This window comes from Arachis ipaensis, chromosome B1 (genome assembly GCF_059453495.1).
Source record: "Arachis ipaensis isolate K30076 ecotype BB chromosome B1, ASM5945349v1, whole genome shotgun sequence".
Classification (NCBI taxonomy): Eukaryota; Viridiplantae; Streptophyta; class Magnoliopsida; order Fabales; family Fabaceae; genus Arachis; species Arachis ipaensis.
This window is the reverse complement of record NC_142436.1, coordinates 93392459-93413970: the sequence shown is the minus strand read 5'-3', so window position 1 is coordinate 93413970 and position 21512 is coordinate 93392459. Positions and strand designations below refer to the sequence as shown.

Sequence of the window (21512 nt, the reverse complement as noted above, 5' to 3'; positions counted from 1 at the left end):
GGTTCGGGAGTGTTAGCTGAAAGCTTATTTTAAAGAGTTGCCCCCTTACAGAGCACTTAGCTTAAGAACAAAAATAAGCCCTGAAATGACAACAAAAGGATCAATGAATAAAAGTCTCATGGGATGCAATCACAATGAGTATTCTAGGACATGATAAAGGTCTGAAAGCCAGGAATGAACCTAAGTTGCTATGCATGAAACCACCATAAAACCAGGGACATGACTTCCACAAGAATGACTCATTTCCCTTGGCATTCCATTCATCATTCTCTTGTTCTAGTACTTGCTTAGGGACAAGCAAGCTTTAAGTTTGGTGTTATGATGCCAGGGCATTTTGGCCAGTTTCACTGACCTTTTCTTTACTATTTTTAAGGTAGTTTCATGCATTTTCTTAGGAAATAAGCTAGTTTTGGGTGGATATTCACTTACATCTTGATTCAAGCATACATCGTGTATTTTACATGATTTCATCAAGATTTTTGCATGAATTATAAGATAAATTGGATGATTCCTGCTCCATGATTAAGAGCAAGACTTTGATGCACTTTGTTTGATTGATTTCAGGCCAAAAGAAGAAGAGAAGAGCCACGTTAGTGGCTATGTTAGTTACACTAACGTGGGCACTAACGTGGAAGGAAGGAAAGCCACAACGTTAGTGAGAAAAGTTAGTGGCATTAACTTTGAAGAAAGGAAATGGAGCCAACGTTAGTGACACTTAACATTATCACTAACGTTGGCCAATGCTCATAAGTGGCCACGTTAGACTCCACGTTAACTTAGTTAACGTGGCCTCTAACGTTAAGGGGGGGAAGAGAAGCCAACGTTAGTGACACTCAACATTGTCACTAACGTTGGCCTATGGTGCAAAGTACCACGTTAACTCCCACGTTAACTTGGTTAACGTGGGAACTAACGTAAAGGATGAAGAGTTGTCGACAACGTTAGTGACACTCAACATTGTCACTAACGTTGAAGCAACCACACAACCCCCAAGAGTCACGTTAACCTCCACGTTAACTTAGTTAACGTGGAAGCTAACGATGAGGAATGAAGGATGAGCCAACGTTAGTGACACTCAACATTGTCACTAACGTTGGGATGGCTAAAGATGGCTACGTTAGAGGCAACGTTAACCTAGTTAACGTGGACTCTAACGTGAGACCCAGGGGCACATTGGAACGTTAGTGACAATGTTGAGTGTCACTAACGTTCTCGAAGGATTAACAAGGCAACATTAAAAGCCACGTTAACCTAGTTAACGTGGGTTTTAACGTAAGGCAAAGGGGTGCATTGGAACGTTAGTGACAATGTTAAGTGTCACTAACGTTCTCGAACTTATATTCTCACTAAATATTAACACCCCTAACGTCCTGAGCTGAAGTCTCTGCCCACTTAGCACTTTCTCTCTGCAAGTAAAGCCAAGCCCAAATGATGAAAAGAACTGCTTCAAACTCAAGATCCAAAGGCCCAAGACTTGAAGAGTAAACTAGAAGCTGAGAAGAGTAGTATATATTGGAGTAGCTTTGAATTGTAAAGAAGCTCGGGAGGCTGGGAAAAAGAGAACTACTCTCTGTATTTTACTTTCTTTGCAAATTCTAGTTTTATGATATATTCTCCATCTTTGTTTTCATTTTCAAGAGCTATGAACAACTAAACCCCTTTCATTGGGTTAGGGAGCTCTGTTGTAATTTGATGGATCAATACTAATTTTCATTATTCTTCTTCTATCTTTCCTCTTGATTTCACTTGAAAGCTTTCGATCTTCATCCAATTGAGTAGTTATCTTGGAAGAGAAGCTATTCAAACTTGGATCTCTTTTGAACCTTGAAAGAGGAATGAAGAGATCAAGCTAGAAATGCTTTCTCATGCTGGACCAAATTGGGTTTGGATGGGTATGTGACTATAACCCTCTCAATACTTGATTTCGGAAATGCATGTGGTATAATCAGTGACCATACTTCATCTCTTCTCATGAGCAATTGACGAAGGAATTGGCTATTGATCAAGATTTGAGAGATTGAATTGCAAGAAATTGTAATTCAATCACTTAAGATTGCCAAGGAGATCAATGAGTGCATTGATTGAGGAAGAGATGAAAATCAACTTGATCCAGAGAATTGCAACATCTCCTAAGCCCAATGAACTCCCCATCTCTGATCTTACCCATTCTCTTTAATTTCTGCCATTTACTTTTATGAGCAAATCCCCCCATTCCCATTTACAATTCTGCAATTTATTTTCAGTCATTTACTTCCAGTCCTTTAATTCTAGCATTTACTTTTCTGTTATTTACATTCCCGCCATTTTATTTTCTGCAATTCTCAACCCAAATCTTGGATTCACTCAACTAGAACATTCTTCTAATTAAAGTTGCTTGATCAATCAATTCCTGCGGGATTCGACCTCACTCTATTGTGAGTTTTTACTTGACGACAACTTCGGTACACTTGTCGAAGGGAGATTTGTTGAGAGACAAGTTTTCCGTGCATCAGTCGCGAATGGTAGGGTTCGCGTGACTGGGGGTTATAAATTTGAATCCACGTGATCGCGTGGGGCACGCGGTCGCGTGGTTGGGCTGAAATGGTGGTTGACGCGATTGCATGGGGCACGCGATCACATGGAATGGAGTAGGGAGCGAATGATGCGATCGCCTGGGGCATGCGATCGCGTCACTGGAAATTGTGCTAAACGCACGTTTCCAGCGCAACTCTCTGTCTCCTTTTGGGGTGTTGGGCAATCCATGCGACGCGATCGTGTCGCTCACGCTGTCGCGTGGGATTGATGTTTGTGCAAGTGACGCGATCGCGTTAGGGACGCCATCGCGTGGGCATTTTGTGCAAAACACACAATGGCCGCACGATTCCAGCCTAACTTTCTGGACGTTGGATCTTTACGCCGATCTCCAGATCACGCGGCCGCGTGAATGAGGCGGTCGCGTGGTAAGTATTTTCACAACTTGACGCGATCGCATAAATGATGCGGTCGCGTCTCACAATTTTTTTTTTTTTTGCAAAATGCAGAATGCAATGCTAATATGATGTTATGCATGATTCCAGGTTCAATGAAGTAAAATAAAATAAAACTCAAAAATAAACAAAACGGAATAAAATTAAAATTGAAAAAAAAAGAACGATCATACGATGGTGGGTTGTCTCCCACCTAGCACTTTTAGTTAAAGTCCTTAAGTTGGACATTGGATGAGCTTCCTGTTATGGTGGCTTGTGCTTAAATTCATCCAGAAATCTCCACCAACGCTTGGAATGCCAATAGCCTCAGAGGTCCCAAACTAGGCATGTGAAGCTTCTGAGCAGCTTCAAACAGATTGTCAGGCTCTTGGGGTGACGAGTGTCAGAATAGATTCCAGGATCCCAAGCTTTGCTTTTAAATCCGCCTTCTTCTTGATCTATATTTTTCCATCCGGGTGGTTTAGAAATTAGATTCTCACCAGAATAACCAAACGTTTTCTAAGATCCATCCGATTGCTCATGATGCCAATCGTTGCACTTCGACTTGAAGCGTGGAACCTTATTAAACTTTGTGCACCAGCTCTGAGTACGAGCCATTTTCCACTTACTTTTAAAGCCGCAGAGAGCTCTAAGCTGGCCATCTGTTTCAAGCAAACCATATTCAAGTGGAAAAATACAGTTAAAGGTTAAGGATTGTACCCACTTGAAACTTGTATTGGGTGGTAATGGCCTTGGGATAGGTGGTTCCAGTGGTTCTGTGAGTTCTACTCCCTTGTGCTCTTCTGTGAATTTCTCCACTTCTTTGCAAGATTCTTCAAATGTATCAATGTCCTGATCAAAGCCATCTATGTCTTCCTCATCACTTAAGTCATAGATTGGAGGTTGAGAGAAATCTACCTCCGTATCATCTTCGTATTCACTTGGGGAAGATTCTTCGATCTCAAAGAATTCACTCGCGGATGCAAGTTCATTACTAGAAGAATGGGACTTGTGACTATCATCATCAAGAGAATTTGCTTCTTGGGTCATTTCATCTAATTCTTCATAAGAGACTTGCTTTGGGTGTTGTACACTATCCTCTTTAGCATCAATTGTAACGGCCTTGACAGAATTCTCCACAACTCTGGGTTCCCATGGAAGTTCAGCGTCTCCTAAGTCTTCAATCAACTCTTCTTCTTGTATAATGACGGCTTCCTCTGCTTGTAGTACAAAGTCATGCTCCGTCTTGTCCACTGGAGTTTCTAATATCTCCTTTATGCTACGCTTTTCATTAGATTGCCCACATGGGGCTCTCGGAGGCCTTTGAATGTTCGAACGTCTAGAAGATAATTGACTTATTGCTTGCTCCAGTTGATGAAGGGTTGTTTGAAGTTGATCTACTGTTCCCTTGAGGCAAACTTCTGATTCTCAGGGTGATGGATTTGGACGTGGTACATTGGGAAGTGGTGGTGTTTGGGAGTAATTGGATTGGAATCGGGGTAAATGAGGATTATATGGTGGCGAATAGTGAAAAGGACCTTGTGAGTGTGGTGGTTCAAGGTTGTGTTGAGAGGATGGCCTATAAGCATAGGGTGGGGCTTGTTGGTAACTACGAGGTTGTCCACCATGTCCATTGCCTTGGTATGCATTGTAGAATGGTCTTTGTCCATGATATCTTGGAGGGTGTTGCTGCCAAAAGGTTTGATCAGATCCTCTTGGCTCCATCCATCTTTGATTGTTCTGACCTTGATGCATGTTCCTATTATAACTTTCATTCCTTTCAACAGTATTAGAACCAAACTGAAAGCGAGAGGAGTGAGAATTCCTAGTAGCTAATGAAGATAAAAGAAGAAAATAAAAACAAATAAACACGTAAAAGAAAAATATTTACAATAACCAATAATAAGGCACACGATTTGGTTGTCACAAGTAACAAACCCCTAAATAAATTGATAACCGAAGTATTCAAACCTCGGGTTGTCTTCTCAAGGAACTGCAGGGAAGTATGTTCTTATTATTAGTTATGAAGATTGTAAATTGGGGTTTTGAGAATGAGGAGCGAATGATTTAATTAGCAATTAAAGTAAATGAAGAACAAGTAATTTAAATGGCAAGTAAAATAAATAGATGACTGTAAATAAAATTTTCGCAAGGTATGAGAAATTAGAGGTCCTATCCTAGCTATCCTTATCAATGATGATGAAAATTGAATCTTAATTCCGCTTTGTTAACCTTTACTAAGGCAAAGGAAGGTCAAGCGAATAATTGATTTGATCTTCGGATCCTATTTATTTCCTAAGAAAAGATTGGTATTATTGAAGTTCAATTTAATTAACAAAGATAACAATTATCAATCATGTTTGAGTTTGATAACTCCTGAGTTACTGATTTCTTAACTAAGACCAAAAGGAGAAAATTAAATCTACTGGAATAAAAATGTCTTCAGATTGGGAATAATAGCAACATAAATACAATAAAGCAATATTAAACCGAAATACCTCAAATAACATGAATTCAAAAGAGTAATCTGTAACATGGAAGAATTCATAAATTAAATTGCAAAAGTAAATAAAAGGGAATATTGAACCTGATAAAGAGATAATCCTGAAAGTGAATAAAATCCTAATTCTAAATCCTAATCCTAAAGAGAGAGGAGAGAATCTCCATCTCAAACTAAATCTAAATCATGGAAAGTGAAAATTGGCCAGCTCTCCCTGAATGGATGCATTCCCCCACTTCATAACCTCTGGTCTATGCCTTCTGGACTTGGATTTGGGCCAAAAAGGGCTTCAGAATTCGCTATGAGCATTTTCTGCAATTTCTGGTGCGTGGCTTCTGTCACGCGTCCGCGTGGGTCACGCGGTCGCGTCATTCGGAGTTTTCCTTGTCACACGGTCGCGTCAGTCATGCGACCGCATCATATGTGTTTCACTCGAGGCGCGCGGTCGCGTCAGTCATGCGGCCGCGTCAATGCCTTCTCGCGCTAGCATGCGGCCGCGTCGCCCATGCGATCGCGTGGCTGCCAGTTTCTTCAAAAACTCTGTTTTGTACTTTCCTTCCATTTTTGTATGTTTCCTTTCCATCCTTTAAGTCATTCCTACCTTAGAAGAGATGAAACTACTCAACACACGAATCACGGCATCGAATGGATATAAAGGGTAATCAAAATAATTATTTTTAAGCATAGGAAACATGCTTTTCACATACATCACATAATAAGGAAGGGAAAGTAAAACCATGCAATTAATATGAATAAGTGGGTGAAGGATTGAATAAATCACTCAGATTAAGCACAAAATATATCATAAAATATGGGTTTATCACCACCAATTTAATCATTGTTGATACAAAATCAATCCCCGGCAACGGTGCCATAAACTTGATGCACGTAAATTTGTCTCTCAACAGATTCCCCTCGGCAAGTATACCGAATTGTCGTCAAGTAAAAACTCACAATAGAGTAAGGTCGAATCCCACAGGGATTGATTGGTCAATCAACTTTAATTAGAGGAATGTTCTAGTTGAGCTAAGCAGAATTTGATGTGAGAATCGCAAGAAATTAAACGGAGGAAAGTAAATAACAGAAAATGTAAATTGTAACAACCCCGATTTTCGAGAACGCGAAATCTTTTCTGAAAGTACGGATTTCTCTGGAAGATCAGTAAGGGGAAAACGTTTGATATATCATCAAGTATCTCAATCCTCATTGTCATTATGTCATCTTTAAGTTAGAACCTTTTCCGAGACAATCTCGATAACGCGGTCACGAAGAACCTGGTTTTTGAACCGTATCGGTTAGAAGTTTTGATTTAGTTTTTTTAAATAGTCTCAGTTTGACGAACCGGACTCGATTTATGAGAGAAGAGAGATAATAGGATGATATTATCATTATATTAGTATTAGAAGCTTCTTGAATAATATTATAAGGTTACTTGGTCAGTTTTAGTTAAAAACAGAAAATCGGTTTAACCGGGTTTACGGTTTACTAGTGCAGCTTAGCACCAGCACTCTCTGATGACTTTAGCAATGCTAAGGCATCATTATACATGTTCTATTCTCATAATAAATATGTTACTAGTGTCATTTATGCTGGTAGCTCAGAAAATAATTTTTAGAGATGTTTTTACGAGTGTTCCGATACATCTAGTTTTAGTAGTTGTACACCAGAGATATTTTAATATTATTTTAATCCACCTCCAAGCCAACCAATCACAACTCACCTTACACCCCCAAGACCTCCAAGGCTGTCTCATTTCATCATTTTGGCCGAAAATAACAAGAGAGAAAAGAGAGAAAACTTCATGAACACTTAATCTTCAAAGCTTGATTTCTTCTGAACCAAAACTCAAATCAAAACTCCGATTTCACCAAAATGATCCTCTCTTCTTCCTCTACATAACCATGTGACTTATCAAGGCTGGAAATAAGGTGAAATGGCTGTCTCCCTCCCATTTCAATTCGGTTTTCAAGGAAAACCATGCAAAACATGTGTTTTCTTGATGTTCTTCCTTAGGAATCATGCTTAACTTTACTTGAGGGCCAAGAAACATTAATTTTCAGCAAGTCTAAGGTGAGATATCTCTTCCTAACGTGCTGAGGGAGATTTGGTCAGTTGAGAGTTTGTGGATTTAAAGTTGTTCTTGATGTGTTTTAGGAGGAAAAAGTGCTTAAGGACCACCTGAAAGTCTAACCGAATTTGGAGCAGCAAAATCAAGGTAGGGTGTCACGAAATTAATCTTGATTATTTGTGTTTGAGTTGTGTGAATGTTGTATTATTTGGCTGTGCTAAAAATTGGTTGCATATATGATGAAATTTGATGAAATTTGATGAAATTCAAGCTTTAAAGTTCATGTTCTTGGGCAGCTGGAAAAACGAAACCCTAGGCTTAAATTGAGGTTCAATTTGTGTTGAAATCATGTAGAAAAGATGGGGTTTTAGTGGCTGCTAATTTATTATGAATTATGGTAAAAATCGGTTGCTGAAAAGACTGAAAAACGGGTAAAAACAGAGAAAGAATCTGAAGAATTTATGAAGAACATGAAGAACACTTTGAGTGTGGTGAAGAACAATGAAGAACACCCTTTTCATTCATAAAAGGGCAAGGAAGTAAAATTTTTGGTGTTTAAGGGGTTATATGGTAATTTCTGGAAGTTAGGGTGGTAAAAGTAGAAATATTAAAAGTTACGGGTGGTAAAAAGTAAATTTTAAAGGTTAAAGGTAAAGTTAAGTTAATTTTCGAAAATATATTAATAAAATAATAAATAATAATAAAATATTAAATAATAATAATTAATCAAAAATAATATTTTAATAAAAATAATAAAATAAAGCGAAAAAGGCAGTTTTCTGTAAAAGCTTTAGAAAGACAACTTTAAGCGCAGAATCTCATAATTACCTTCATAAAACACTTAGGGAGTGGTAAAAACATATTAGTGAGGCAAAGATAAATAAAAGATAAAAAGTTGAAGAAAAGATAAAAATTGAAGAAAAAGTCTGTAAAGTTTTAACAACAGAGAAACAGACAGAGACTAGTGAACGAACTAGGGCAACATAGTTAGTTCTTGATTTGCGAATAGGGTTAGGTATTATATGAAAAGTTAAACTGTTTCAGTATAGACTTAATGAACCTATACTTGGGGCAGGCTAACTAATCATACCGAAATTTACATAAGCTTTAAATACATACGTTAAACAGAGAAATCAGAGCAGAGTAAAGAAACACAGAGAACAGAGTAACCAGAGCAGAATAAAGGGATACAGAGAAAAGAGTAATCAGAGCAAAGTAAAAAGACAAAGAGAAAAGAGTAATGTGATAATGAGAATGATTATGTGATGATTTGTTGCTTGAGGCAACCCAAGAGATGTGTTTATTCATTTGTTGCGTTAAGGCAACTCCAGATATACTTGTATGATCATCTGCTGCAGTGAGGCAGTCAGATAGATAATGGTGTGATCACTGAGAACGCTTTCCTACGGTACAGATCCATATTTTATTTCTGTAAGGCAGAGGGGTTATTTCCTGCTACAGAAGTACCGTGACCACCTGTTCCATTTCTGTAGTGGCAGAGGGGTTATTTCCTGTATACAGAAGGTGTGTCGGTGTACATCCCTGCAGTGGCAGATGTGTTATTTCCTGCGTGCAGTGGACCCTGTGGTGGCAGAGGGGTTATTTCCTGTACACAGGGGTATAGCCAATAGGAAAGCCTTATCCAGACAGAGGTTGCTGGATAACGTCGGGAGCGGGTTAGTAACCGACAGATGAGCTCATTACCTGCACTAGGGCTAGACATGCATCATACTTGGTTGCGCATTTCCTTTGTTATGTTTGTGGTATGAATGTATGCTTTCCTTGTTTGTATTCCATTCTCTGCACTTGTGATATTTTCTTGTGTTCTTATGTTTGTGTTCTGCTATATATTTTCTCTATCTTCTCTACTTATCTGTGTTTTCTAATTACTGCTTCCTTGTATTCTGCTAATAGTCTTCTAAACAACATAGAATTAATGAACGTAAATAATAACCCCGACCCTACTAAGAACTCCCCAGTTCTTACCCCTTCTCTCTCCCTTCCCCCTTCAGATGGAAGTAAAGAGTACCTTACCATAGTTCGCTGATGACCGTTCACAAGAAGAGGATTCTGCTCTAGATAGTCTTCTGAGTCTAGGGTGAATATCGTTCTCTGATTATATGTAAATACTGTGAGACCGGCCAACGACTGCACCCCTTCGCATGCGCACTTTAACCTAAAACCTGTGTACGAGATTCCTGTTTTGTGGATACTTCATGAGGTACCAGAGAGACGTCCTGTGGAAAAGTCTGATCGTGCAGAGGAGTAGCAGATGATGTTCTATCTTTTGATGACGTTCCACCTGACTTGAGTTGTGAAGACTTAGAACGTACTTTCCCTCGCTTTAGTAGTTCTGAGGGACTAGGTGAGTATAGAGTCTAGGCTAGCCTCGGTGCCAGCTTAGGGACCTCTTGAACAGGTCAGGACCTGGGATGTTGTATGTATGTATATGTATATAGTTATTATCTAGCTATACCTAGGGGTGTTCTAACTAAAGGTCTATACTCTAATAAAGGTGGATAACTGAATGTTGCTAGCTACTTGTGATGTAGTTATGTGTGGTTGCTTATAACTGTTTTATCTGTTATCAGCTGTGAGTTGATTATGAATGATTTCGTCTGTTGATCCAATTGTTTTCAAAAAAAAAAAAGTACCTCGCTAACTAACTACGCTTTTAACAACGAATCAGGCTCATATAATAAATAATAGATAATAATTAGGATGACAAATTGGTAGCACTCAGTTTCTGGTATGTCCTAGGCGTACTGAAAATTGGGTCGTTACAATTTGGTATCAGAAATTTTGAGTGCAAAATTTTCTTTTAGGAGGGTAGAATGTAACAACCCCGATTTTCGAGAACGCGAAATCTTTTCTGAAAGTACGGATTTCTCTGGAAGATCAGTAAGGGGAAAGCCTTTGATATATCATCAAGTATCTCAATCCTCATTGTCATTATGTCATCTTTAAGTTAGAACCTTTTCCGAGACAATCTCGATAACGCGGTCACGAAGAACCTGGTTTTTGAACCGTATCGGTTAGAAGTTTTGATTTAGTTTTTTTAAATAGTCTCAGTTTGACGAACCGGACTCGATTTATGAGAGAAGAGAGATAATAGGATGATATTATCATTATATTAGTATTAGAAGCTTCTTGAATAATATTATAAGGTTACTTGGTCAGTTTTAGTTAAAAACAGAAAATCGGTTTAACCGGGTTTACGGTTTACTAGTGCAGCTTAGCACCAGCACTCTCTGATGACTTTAGCAATGCTAAGGCATCATTATACATGTTCTATTCTCATAATAAATATGTTACTAGTGTCATTTATGCTGGTAGCTCAGAAAATAATTTTTAGAGATGTTTTTACGAGTGTTCCGATACATCTAGTTTTAGTAGTTGTACACCAGAGATATTTTAATATTATTTTAATCCACCTCCAAGCCAACCAATCACAACTCACCTTACACCCCCAAGACCTCCAAGGCTGTCTCATTTCATCATTTTGGCCGAAAATAACAAGAGAGAAAAGAGAGAAAACTTCATGAACACTTAATCTTCAAAGCTTGATTTCTTCTGAACCAAAACTCAAATCAAAACTCCGATTTCACCAAAATGATCCTCTCTTCTTCCTCTATATAACCATGTGACTTATCAAGGCTGGAAATAAGGTGAGATGGCTGTCTCCCTCCCATTTCAATTCGGTTTTCAAGGAAAACCATGCAAAACATGTGTTTTCTTGATGTTCTTCCTTAGGAATCATGCTTAACTTGACTTGAGGGCCAAGAAACATTAATTTTCAGCAAGTCTAAGGTGAGATATCTCTTCCTAACGTGCTGAGGGAGATTTGGTCAGTTGAGAGTTTGTGGATTTAAAGTTGTTCTTGATGTGTTTTAGGAGGAAAAAGTGCTTAAGGACCACCTGAAAGTCTAACCGAATTTGGAGCAGCAAATCAAGGTAGGGTGTCACGAAATTAATCTTGATTATTTGTGTTTGAGTTGTGTGAATGTTGTATTATTTGGCTGTGCTAAAAATTGGTTGCATATATGATTGATTCTTAGTGAAAATTTGGTGAAATTTTGATGAAATTTGATGAAATTCAAGCTTTAAAGTTCATGTTCTTGGGCAGCTGGAAAAACGAAACCCTAAGCTTAAATTGAGGTTCAATTTGTGTTGAAATCATGTAGAAAAGATGGGGTTTTAGTGGCTGCTAATTTATTATGAATTATGGTAAAAATCGGTTGCTGAAAAGACTGAAAAACGGGTAAAAACAGAGAAAGAATCTGAAGAATTTATGAAGAACATGAAGAACACTTTGAGTGTGGTGAAGAACAATGAAGAACACCTTTTTGATTCATAAAAGGGCAAGGAAGTAAAATTTTTGGTGTTTAAGGGGTTATATGGTAATTTCTGGAAGTTAGGGTGGTAAAAGTAGAAATATTAAAAGTTACGGGTGGTAAAAAGTAAATTTTAAAGGTTAAAGGTAAAGTTAAGTTAATTTTCGAAAATATATTAATAAAATAATAAATAATAATAAAATATTAAATAATAATAATTAATTAAAAATAATATTTTAATAAAAATAATAAAATAAAGCGAAAAAGGCAGTTTTCTGTAAAAGCTTTAGAAAGACAACTTTAAGCGCAGAATCTCATAATTACCTTCATAAAACACTTAGGGAGTGGTAAAAACATATTAGTGAGGCAAAGATAAATAAAAGATAAAAAGTTGAAGAAAAGATAAAAATCGAAGAAAAAGTCTGTAAAGTTTTAACAATAGAGAAACAGACAAAGACTAGTGAACGAACTAGGGCAACATAGTTAGTTCTTGATTTGCGAATAGGGTTAGGTATTATATGAAAAGTTAAACTGTTTCAGTATAGACTTAATGAACCTATACTTGGGGCAGGCTAACTAATCATACAAAAATTTACATAAGCTTTAAATACATACGTTAAACAGAGAAATCAGAGCAGAGTAAAGAAACACAGAGAACAGAGTAACCAGAGCAGAATAAAGGGATACAGAGAAAAGAGTAATCAGAGCAAAGTAAAAAGACAAAGAGAAAAGAGTAATGTGATAATGAGAATGATTATGTGATGATTTGTTGCTTGAGGCAACCCAAGAGATGTGTTTATTCATTTGTTGCGTTAAGGCAACTCCAGATATACTTGTATGATCATCTGCTGCAGTGAGGCAGTCAGATAGATAATGGTGTGATCACTGAGAACGCTTTCCTACGGTACAGATCCATATTTTATTTCTGTAAGGCAGAGGGGTTATTTCCCGCTACAGAAGTACCGTGACCACCTGTTCCATTTCTGTAGTGGCAGAGGGGTTATTTCCTGTATACAGAAGGTGTGTCGGTGTACATCCCTGCAGTGGCAGATGTGTTATTTCCTGCGTGCAGTGGACCCTGTGGTGGCAGAGGGGTTATTTCCTGTACACAGGGGTATAGCCAATAGGAAAGCCTTATCCAGACAGAGGTTGCTGGATAACGTCGGGAGCGGGTTAGTAACCGACAGATGAGCTCATTACCTGCACTAGGGCTAGACATGCATCATACTTGGTTGCGCATTTCCTTTGTTATGTTTGTGGTATGAATGTATGCTTTCCTTGTTTGTATTCCATTCTCTGCACTTGTGATATTTTCTTGTGTTCTTATGTTTGTGTTCTGCTATATATTTTCTCTATCTTCTCTACTTATCTGTGTTTTCTAATTACTGCTTCCTTGTATTCTGCTAATAGTCTTCTAAACAACATAGAATTAATGAACGTAAATAATAACCCCGACTCTACTAAGAACTCCCCAGTTCTTACCCCTTCTCTCTCCCTTCCCCCTTCAGATGGAAGTAAAGAGTACCTTACCATAGTTCGCTGATGACCGTTCGCAAGAAGAGGATTCTGCTCTAGATAGTCTTCTGAGTCTAGGGTGAATATCGTTCTCTGATTATATGTAAATACTGTGAGACCGGCCAACGACTGCACCCCTTCGCATGCGCACTTTAACCTAAAACCTGTGTACGAGATTCCTGTTTTGTGGATACTTTATGAGGTACCAGAGAGACGTCCTGTGGAAAAGTCTGATCGTGCAGAGGAGTAGCAGATGATGTTCTATCTTTTGATGACGTTCCACCTGACTTGAGTTGTGAAGACTTAGAACGTACTTTCCCTCGCTTTAGTAGTTCTGAGGGACTAGGTGAGTATAGAGTCTAGGCTAGCCTAGGTGCTAGCTTAGGGACCTCTTGAACAGGTCAGAACCTGGGATGTTGTATGTATGTATATGTATATAGTTATTATCTAGCTATACCTAGGGGTGTTCTAACTAAAGGTCTATACTCTAACAAAGGCTGGATAACTGAATGTTGCTAGCTACTTGTGATGTATTTATGTGTGGTTGCTTATAACTGTTTTATCTGTTATCAGCTGTGAGTTCATTATGAATGATTTCGTCTGTTGATCCAATTGTTTTAAAAAAAAAAAGAGTACCTCGCTAACTAACTACGCTTTTAACAACGAATCAGGCTCATATAATAAATAATAGATAATAATTAGGATGACAAATTGGTAGCACTCAGTTTCTGGTATGTCCTAGGCGTACTGAAAATTGGGTCGTTACATAAATGGCGGAAGGTAAATTGCAGAATCTTAAATGGGGAATGGGGAATTTACCATGAAAGTAAATTGCAGAAATTAAAGAGAATGGATAAGATCAGAAATGGGGGATTCATTAGGCTTAGGAGATGTTGCATTCTCTGAATCAAGTTCATTTTCATCTCTTCCTCAATCAATGCATTCATTGATCTCCTTGGCAATCTTAAGTGATTGAATTCCAATTCCTTGATAATTCAATCAGTCAAATCTTGATCAATAGCCAATTTCTTAGTCTAATTGCTCATGAGAAGAGATGAAGTATGGTCACTGATTGTACCACATGTATTTTTAAATCAAAGTATTGGGAGAATTATATGTCACCATATCCGCCCAAACCCCAATTTGGTCCAACATGAGAAAGCATTTCTAGCATGATCTCTTCATTCCTCTTCCAAAGTTCCGAAGAGATCCAAGTATGAATAGCTTCTTTTCCAAGACAACTACCCAATTGGATGAAGATTGAAAGCTTTCTAGTAAAATCAAGAGAAAAGAAAGAAGAAGAATAATGAAAATTATTATTGATCCATCAAATTACAACAGAGCTCCCTAACCCAATGAAAGGGGTTTAGTTGTTCATGGCTCTGGGAATGGAAAACAAAAATGGAGAATGCATTCTGAAAATAAAACTAGAAGTTGCAGAGAAAGTAAAATTATACAGAGAGTAGTCCTCTCAATCCAAAATCTCCTCTCTAGTTCAAAACTACTCCTATATATACTACTCTTCTGATCTTCCAGTTGGCTCTTCAAGTCTTGGATATGGGCCTTTGGATCTTGAGTTGAAGTAGTTTGGAATCTTCAGTGGGCTCAGCTTTACTTGTAGAGAAAGTGTGAAGTAGGCATGGACTTTGGCTAGGACGTTAGTGGCATTAACGTTAAGTGAAAATGTGGCTTCGAGAATGTTAGTGACAATCACCTTTTGCACTAACGTTCCTAGCCCAAGATGAGTTACGTTAACTTCAACGTTAGTGGCACTAACGTGTGATGCCAAGGCATCTTAGGCTAGTTTCACTAGTATTTTTCTGTTAGTTTTAGTGGTTTTATGCATTTTCTTGAGCTTAAAGTAACCAAGAATGGTTAAAAGAATAACAAAGCAATGAACCATCCAAACAATATGATTTTGATGCAAATTCCATGAGTTTTAGTTATATTACTTGAATGCTATGAATGGAAGATTTCTCATGAAATTTTGCAAGACTTTGATGCAATTGTTTGGATGATTTCAGGGAAGAAGAGGCTAGGCAAGGAAGCAACAAAGTCAATAAAGGAAGCTTGAATATCACATGTGGAGTTTAAGTTCCAGTTTAAGCCTAAACTGGAGCTTAAACGCCAGAATCATGAAGGCTAAGAAATGCTGAAACTGAAGTTTAACCTCCAGTTTAACCTTAAACTGGAGGTTAAACGCCAGAATGAAAGTCTCACCAAAGAAGCATTCCACGTTTAATTCCTGAAATTATCCCCGGCAACGGCGCCATAAACTTGATGCGCATAAACTTGTTATGCTACGATTTAGGAAATTGCACGATCGGCAAAATTCCTTCCGGCAAGTGCACCGGTTATCGTCAAGTAAAAACTCACAATAGAGTGAGGTCGTATCCCACAAGGATTGGTTGAGTGAGCAATTCGGATTAGAAGTATGTTCTAGTTGAGCGGAATCAAGATTTAGATGAGAATTGCGGAATGTAAAATTGCATGAATTAAAGAGCGAGAAGCTAAATTGCTGAAATTAAAAGGGATGGGGTGATTGCATGAATTTAATTGCAGAATGTAAAGAGAAAGTGGTAGATCAGAAATGGGGAATTCATTGGGTGTTAGGAGATATTGAGATCTCCGAATCAAAACATTTTTTATTCCTTCCTCAACCAATGCATTCATTGAATTTTGCTTGGCAATCTTATATGATTGGATCCCAATCCCTTGGCTCACCAATTCTCTCTAAAAACGAACAAATTCCCAATCCCTTGGTTTAAATGTTCATAAGAAGAGATGATGCTCGATCACTAATTATACCACACAGTTTCATGAACCACAATTTGGTAGGATTACATGTCACAATATCCATCCAAACCCCAATCCAATTCACTGTGAGAAAGCTTCTCTAGCATGAATCCTCCATTCCTTTCCCAAGGTTCCGAAGGATTCCAATTATGGGTAGTTTCTTTCCCAAGACAACTACCCAATGGAATTAGATCGAGAAGCTTTCTAACAAAATTCAAGAGAAAAGATTGAAGAAGAAGATAAAACTATTATTGATTCATTGAATTACAATAGAGCTCCCTAACCCAATGAAAGGGGTTTAGTGAGTCATAGCTCTGAATTCAATTACAAAACTAAAAGAAAAATCATCCAAAGTTCTCCGTGTAAAAGTTCCCCCTCAGGGGCTGGATTCCCCTTCAATCCCCCCGTTGAAATACTCATCAAAAGCTGGGAATGCTGGGTCCATCTTGTGTAGATGTTCCCCTATGTAGTTAAGCTTGATTTGCGAACTGATGTTGTAATCAGCTTGGACTGAGTAACTTGCATTCTGTAAAGTGGTGGCTTCCTTGATTGCCAAGACATTGGCATCTTGGTGTTGGCATATGTGGCTGAAGGATTCCTGTAAGTGTAAATTCTGTTCCCTTTGCAGATCTAAGAATCTTGATTCAAAGTTCCTTTGCATATCCATCATTTTTAGGTGAAAGTCCTCTTGTCTCTCCTGAGACCTCATGTATTGTTGAGACATTCCTTCCATGATTTCCTGCATTCTGCTCATATCCATGGGGTCTCTGGGAATTCGTTGTCTTCTTTCTGGGATTGCTTGCTCTTCTTGCTCTTCTTCTCTGTCTTCTCCTTCCTGTCCTTCTTGTTCTGCTTCTTGCTCTGCTTCCGCTTGTTGCCCTTCTTCATTTCTTCTTCTTGTATGTCTTGGAGCAGTTGGGCCAAGAGTCATTCTGTACGCAGTTATGGCCAATCCAGGATATAGCCAATTAGGTCTTTCATCTTCAAGTGGTACTTGGGCATCGATGCATAGTCTAATGATGGTGCTAGGGAAGTGAAGCCAGGATTCAGGGTCACTTTTCTCACTAAACTCTTGTATCTGTTCAGCAATGAGTTTATGAACTTTGATCTCCCCTCCCACCATAATGCAATGAAGCAAGATGGCTCTTTTAGGGACTATTTCTGAAGAGTTTGCAGTGGGTAGGATGGATCTCCTAACTATTGCATACCACCCTTTAGCTTCAGGTGTTAGGTCTCCCCTTCTCAAGACTCTTGGAGCCCCTCTTGTTTTTCTCACCCATTCAGCTCTGATGGCACAAAGATCTTCAGCAATAGTCGTGTAGTCAGGTTCTCCTATCATCCTTTCCTCATAACTTGCTTGGCTGAAATGTATGTTTTTCAGGCCAAGAGTTTTCATGATTGCCTTGGGGCTGAAGTCAACTTCCACCCCTCTCACATAGCTTTTGTATGTGGGTTTCTTGGTTGAGTCTTCCCTTACTGCATTTGCATAGAACTCCTTCACCAAGTTGATGTTGATTTTAGTGATTGGCTTAGTCAGGAGCTCCCACTTCCTCTTTTTGATCTTCTCCCAAACACCTGGGAACTCATCCTTTTCAAGGTCAAAGGGAACCTCAGCTAGTACCCTTTTAGGTCTCATCCATTCGGCTTGAATCTCATGAAAAACTGATTTGTATCTCCTTGCATCGAATTCCCTGTTCTCCTCCATTGGTTGCTTGTCTTTTCTTCTTTTGTGGCTAGATGAAGCTACCATTGGTTCTTTAGTTTTGGGGTAAGTGACAAGCTAAAGTTGACAAGGTGAAGCAAGAAGTGTTGTTGGAAATGTGGGGAGGTTGTTTTCGGCAAGAGATAGTTTATGCTATGATGAAGAAAATGTGCATGAAGGAGATTTGGTGGTGTTGAACTCGTTCCCCAAGTGGTTCTTTATAGGGCCCTTAAGTGAAAAATGGACGGCTAGGGTGGTTTGTGAAGGGTGGCTTGATGGTAAATATATGAATTAGGGAGAAGGACGAATTGCTTTTCATTTTCTTGGAAGTATTCTGGGTGCATTAGGTTGTACATGTAGCAATCTTTTCTTGCAGAACTCCCTTTTCCCATGTGTTAGCTTCAAAGACTTGTGAACTTTCTTTTTGACCAAGCACCGTACCTCCCTTTGTCTTTTTCCTCCATTTTTGTCTTTTCTTTTGTACCTGCACAAACAAACAAGTTTGCTATCATTTTTCGGTCCATGTGAATGATGAATAGTACTTGCACATGTAAATCAATGATTGACTCCATGAGCTTATAGCCGTGACTTTTGTATGTATGCACACTTATTATTGGACACCAAACTTAGTGTTTGGTAAAGTCTCCTGATGACATGAAATCCATATTGGTTGTCCTTAATGAATGTGCATAATTCTAATAAATCATAGTCACTTTGGCTCTTTGATTCTAAACAAAGTTACTACCCTAAGTAATTGAAACCAAAGTATTAAAACATGCGAATGGTCTACTTGTCATGAATTTCGAAATCCAGAGGAACTTCTTGCTTTTCATGAACCGTGTTCAAAGAGGAACACCAAACTTAATGTTTGGTTGTGCTCTTTGCATGAAAAATTGAATGCATTTTGAATAAAGTTTGGGGTGCCCTCAGGCACACCAAACTTAGAGACAAATTGTATTTTATATGCAATGTTTAGTGCACTCTTTCAGCAGTTGTCCTGAGGATTCAAGTTCATGCATAAGAAACCATGCTTTATTAGATGCAAAACAACACAAAAAAGAGTAAGGATATTAAAAACATGGGTTGCCTCCCATGAAGCGCTCCTTTAACGTCACTAGCTTGACGGTTGTCCCTTGTTAGGGTGGATTGTAGTGCTTGACGTCTTCTCCTCTCACTATGCAAACGTCTCCACTTGATTCCTTTATGACCTCTAAATGTTCCATAGAAAGAACTTTCCTGATTGTGAACACTTGAGGGAGCTGGGAAGGAATGGTTTTGAGGCCAGGTGGGATTGGCAGATAATGACTTGATATCACTTTATCTCCCGGAGAAAAACCTTCAGTGGGAATTTTCTTGTTCCTCCACCCTCTTGGCAATTTCCCTATCATTCTTCCCTTTCTCTTGAGGATTTCTTCATTGACCCTTATGCTAGGAGGATCCTTCTGATCTGTTTCCATTGATTCTTGTGGCTTTAACTCTTGCAACTCCTGTTTGCCTTCCAAAGACTGTTTTAGAGTTTCAGCTGCTGGATTACTTTCCTCCAAACACAGATGACTACTATCATCCTTAGGCTTTTCAGGTTCTGGTTCAGGCTCAGATGCAGGTTTGAAAACTTTGAAAATGAGCTATTCATCATGTATTCTCAGAATTAGCTCTCCTTGTTCTACATCTATGAGCTCTCTAGTAGTGGCTAGAAAAGGTCTTCCCAGAATGATAGGGTGTAGGTAGCTTTCCTCCATGTCCAAAATGACAAAGTCTGTGGGGAAGTAATAATCTCCCACTTTCACCAGCACATTCTCAACCACCCCTTCAGCTTGCTTCTGAGTTTTGTCAGCCAGTTGTATGATTACATCAGTGGATCTCACCTCATTCAGTTGTAGCCTCTTCATAAGAGTTAGAGGCATCACATTTATGCTAGCTCCTAGATCACAGAATCCTCTGTCAATTTTTGTTTCTCCTATGATGCAAGGAATATGAAAACTTCCTGGGTCTGTTTTCTTAGAGACAGTGTCCTTCTTGATGAGGGCACTGCATTCTTTGTTCATTGTTACCGTTTGTCCTCCCTTCAAAACTCTTTTCTTGCTCAACAATTCCTTTAAATACTTGATGTGTGTAGGCATTTGATGGAGAATCTCAAGAAAGGGAATATTGATATGGAGAGACTTAAATGTCTCTAAAAACCTTGAATAGGTTTTCCCTTTTTCACCTTCTCCTAACCTCTGAGGAAATGGTGCTTTTGGTTGGTATGTTTCCATCGTGCCTTTTTGTAGTTCCTTGGCTTGCTCAGTTTCACTTTCCTGCTTAGCTTCCTCCACACCTTCCTTCAAGATTTCTGGCTCCTGTTCTGAGGATCTGATTCCTTCTTCTTCTGAGACTTCTTTCAATATGGTGATGGCTTTGCATTCTTCCCATCTCACTCCCTTTTGTTCCCCTTTAGGATTCTTTTCTGTGTCACTAGGGAACACTGCAGTTGATTTGGGGGCCTGTTGAGATAGCTCTCCTACTTGAGACTCCATCCTCTTGAGTTTTTCACCATGGTTTCTTAAGGTAGTTCTCACATCATCCCTGAAGCTTTTCAATTCAATTATGTCCTGACCCATGTGTGCCAGCACTCCTTCTATCCTGTTTAATTGATCTTGAAATTGTTGGTTCGGGTTAGGTTGGGTAGGTTGATTATTTTGGCCATGATATGGTGGTTGAGAGTAAGTGTTTTGTGTGGCTTGGTATGATCTTTGGTTGGAGTTTTGGTATGTGGACTTGTTATGTTGGTTTTGCTGGTTTCCCCACCCAAAGTTTGGGTGGTTTTTCCAGCCTGGGTTGTAAGTGTTGGAATGTGGATCATATGGTTGCCTTTGTTGATTTCCTACATAATTGGCCTCTTCCCAATCACCTCCTTCAGTGCTTTCTTCCTCTTGCTCTTGTGTGTGTATTGCAGCCACTTATTTTGTTTCTAATTTCCTGGTGAGCTCTGCTAGTTGCTTGGCAAACACCTTGTTTTGGGCTAGAATTGTATCAACATGGTTCAGCTCCATGACTCCCTTAGTGTTGTGTCTCTCTGATGCATAGTAGTACTCGTTCTCAGCCACTGTCTCAATCACTTCAATGGCTTCTTCCACAGTCTTTTTCCTGTTCAATGAACCTCCTGATGAATGGTCTACAGCCTTCCTTGATTCATAAGACAGTCCATCATAGAAAATATGCAATTGCACCCAGTCATGGAACATGTCTGGTGGGCATTTCCTTGTCAAATCCTTGAATCTCTCCCATGCCTCGTAGAGAGTTTCACCATCTTGTTGTCTAAACGTCTGAACCTCAGATCGAAGCCTATTGACCTTTTGTGGGGGGTAGAAACGTGCCAGAAACTTGCTTTCCACCTCATCCCAGGTTGTTAGGCTCCCCCTTGGGAATGATTCCAGCCACTTAGCTGCCTTGTCCCTAAGTGAAAATGGGAACAAAAGCAGTTTATATGCATCTTCCTGGACTCCATTGGACTTCACAGTGTCACAAATTCTCAGGAATTTTGTGAGATGTTGGTTTGGGTCTTCATTAGCACTTCCACCAAATGAACAATGATTCTCCACAAGTGATATTAGCTGTGGTTTGAGCTCAAAATTGTTGGCCTGAATGGGTGGTTTCTGGATGCTGCTACCAC

At 38.9% G+C, this 21512-nt stretch overlaps 1 non-coding gene across 1 annotated transcript; it reads left to right on the top strand.

The window, feature by feature from the left end:
* The first annotated feature begins 21082 nt into the window (after positions 1–21082).
* Positions 21083–21186, top strand: LOC148577502 (small nucleolar RNA R71). The gene has a single exon (XR_015904477.1). It is a non-coding gene; the product is annotated as a small nucleolar RNA R71 (small nucleolar RNA).
* The last annotated feature ends 326 nt before the right edge of the window (positions 21187–21512 follow it).